General features: G+C 42.9%; 1 pseudogene; it reads right to left on the bottom strand.

Annotated features, from left to right (window-relative positions):
• Positions 1–482: 482 nt before the first annotated feature.
• Positions 483–600, bottom strand: LOC126096100 (5S ribosomal RNA; annotated as a pseudogene).
• Positions 601–3,217: the final 2,617 nt, after the last annotated feature.

The raw sequence follows: 3,217 nt of genomic DNA, 5'->3' as shown, positions 1-3,217 counted from the left end.
AAACGTCATGTCTGATGCTGAAGTTTTGCTGCACGAATACCGAAAATAAAGTAAGCGATAAACTTTTTGTTGTCATTATCCTGTGGAGTGCGTCAGCGAGCAAAATTTTATAAAATGTTTGAAATTATGCTTAAAGTATATGGTAAGTCGCACAGTGTGCTACTAACTCAGGCTGTATTCATCCAGTATGAGAGAACTTAAGCATCACTTGGCCTCATGACTTATTAACAATTATTAATTTTAATCTTTAACATAAGGCTATATGTGTTGATGAGTAGATTATGAAAAAAAGCACTCCGTCTTCAGGCCACGTGTGGCCTACCGGGACCATCCGACCGCCGTGTCATCCTCGGTGGAAGATGCGGATAGGAGGGGCGTGGGGTCAGCACACCGCTCTCCCGGTCGTAAGATGGTATTCTTGACCGAAGCCGCTACTATTCGGTCCTCAATTTGGATCACGAGGCTGAGTGCACCCCGAAAAATGGCAACAGCACATGGCGGTCTTGATGGTGACCCATCCAAATGCTGGCCACGCCCGACAGCGCTTAACTTCGGTGACCTCACGGGAACCGGCGTAACCACTGCGGCAAGGCCGTTGCCGAGTACATTATGAAAGAACTTAAAATTTTTAAATCCTGCGAATGATTACAAAAATACTGAGAGATAAATTTTTGTTGCCCCTGAAAGCTGTTAGATAGGCAACCAGCGACTAACACGAGTGACCAGTTGACCACTTTAGTTGTTTAGTAATATAGATGGTAGCCAATCTCTCAAATCCTTTTAGCAGTATCTTTAAGGTGTTTGATTTACTGTACTCTTTGAATAGTCACCTTATATCTGCTTCTCTGGAATTTCACTGTAATCTAGATGTGACCATCAACAGTAGTTGCAGAAAGGCTGCGATGATACATTTGCCAACCAGCCTCATCCCAGATGAGTTCAGTGAGTTGAACATGCAGGTCAGCAGACCACCGGTACACATCGTTGTCTGGAGAAGGCACACTTTTGCATGCTATGAAGTCAGTGATCTGTGTTGTCATAAAGTGAGATGTCAGTTCTGAACTGCATCTTAAATTTTCAGTTTTTATGCTGACTATTAACATATGATGTACAAGGTGTTACAAAACTTCGAGTGCTTGTAGCGTGTGTCATGAGGAACAAACTGAAGATAGTAACCCACATCTGGAAACGTCATCCAACGATGCTGAAGAGTGTTGACGTTACAGGCGCTGACGCCTGCTGCTAGGCCACCCCTCCTGCAGCAGATGTGACTTTGCACTCTGACGAACGTAGGCGGAACGCCTCGCACTGTTTATTATTTAGCTGTGGCGACTGGTTTTCACGATCGCCAGTGAAGAAGACGGTGCTGCATAGACAGGTCTTTCCTCCTATGAATACACTGCTCTGTTGCCACAGTGGAATATGTTTTTGGACATAGACCATCCGCAGTTTATTTTTCACCTCTATGCCGTAAACCCCGGAAATGTTAGAGGATTCCATGAGACAAATAAACTACAGATGGGCACTTGTGTCCAAAACAATAATCCACCGAGGCAACGAAGAATCGTATTGTAGGAGACAAGGCCTCTCTACGCAGCAATTAGTTCTATCTTTTCCGCTGACGATCGTGGCAATCAGCTGTGATAACTGACCAACAAGCAACATTGCGTGGCGTTCCACCTACAGTCCGCCGGTGTAGAAAGTCATGTTTAGTACCAAAGGGGTGGCCTAGAGACAGACGGCGGCACCTATAACTTGACACTCTGTAGCATAGCTGGATGACATTTCTGGATGTATGTTCTCATCCTCAGTTTGTTCCTGACGACACCTTCTACAACCCCTTGAAGTTTGTCATTATCGTTTTGTAACACCCATATTCTGATTCGTTAAGCAGTGGTGTTTAAGTGTCGTGTGGGTGGCGCACTGAACAGTATACCCGTACATCTTGTGTTTAGCTCTTTGTGTGGCAGACATGTGGTGACAACATATGGTGGATGAGGGTTATCTCAGTAGCACCATTGTTGTGTGGAAACCTCTATAATGACACACAACCTTCCTGCGCCAATCTGTAGATTTTTACGAGTCAGCGTCAAGTGCTTTTTAGGTAGACAAAGTAGTCAAGAAAGCAAATGGATTCTGAGGCAGTCAACGGAGTTACTTGATTGTGTAAGGGATTCTTGTGTGTTGCTGTCGAACAGCTCTGGTGAGTTATGGAACATAGTGTTTATGTGTACCAAATGAGGCACGTGAGAGTCAGTTTGCTCCACATGGCTTCACAGTAACATGCCAGTGATGGTGCTGTGACATATTTATTATCGTTCAAAATTTATTCTTCTCTGGACATTTTGGTGGTATTGCTGCGACCATAAAAGATGATTTAATGCAGCCAAATCTTCACTTCGTATTAAATACCACATTTTACCGAAGGAACATATCAGTATTGCCAGCAACAACGCTGAAAGAAACATATTTTTGTCCTCACATTGCACGTAAATGAACAGATGTGTTTGTGGGAGGCATATGTAGTTGGCTATGGTAACGTTAGAAGAGTAAGACCTCAAATTGCTTTGCAGTGTGGTCTCACTTCATTTATGTGTTGTATCGCTGACCTAATATAAGTTGGAAAATTAGTGTGGTGTTACAATATTCATACGTTTTACTGAGTGATCATTTAGATTGATATGAGTCAGTACAAGTCAGAGCGAAATTAAGTGTTTTGTCACAGGCTGTTACCCGACTGACAAACATTGTGTGTATAGTATCATTTCTATAGTGGTCAGTTAATGCGTTATTTTTAAGAACTTCTCAAATTGTAGCAGCAAGTATAATTATTGAAGATACTATCAGGCGATTTCAATTTCATATCACTTAAGTTTTTGTAATAAGGATCCCTTACTACTGTATATAGTAAGAAAAACACCAGCAATAACTGTAGACTAATGATAATCATGTCAATACCGTCATTTTGCGCACAGTTCCATACAGTCAGCATGCACGCGTTTGAGAAGGTTTTGACTTCGCTGCCTCCCTTGCAGACCGCCTTCACAGGACTATAAAGTGCTGGGCAGATCTCGGGACAGGCCGCATCACAGCAGGCCATACCCGCTAGTAGCACTGCAAAACAACAACACAGAAATAGTAGCGGGCAGTCCAACATTTCGTCTTCAAAACATGAATCAGATGGTCCAATAATAACGCTCATTTTTTACAGCTGTCA

The sequence above is a fragment of the Schistocerca cancellata genome, chromosome 8 (genome assembly GCF_023864275.1).
Source record: "Schistocerca cancellata isolate TAMUIC-IGC-003103 chromosome 8, iqSchCanc2.1, whole genome shotgun sequence".
In the NCBI taxonomy this organism is placed as follows: Eukaryota; Metazoa; Arthropoda; class Insecta; order Orthoptera; family Acrididae; genus Schistocerca; species Schistocerca cancellata.
Note: the sequence above shows the minus strand (reverse complement) of the source record. Positions and strands in the feature narration are given on the sequence as shown.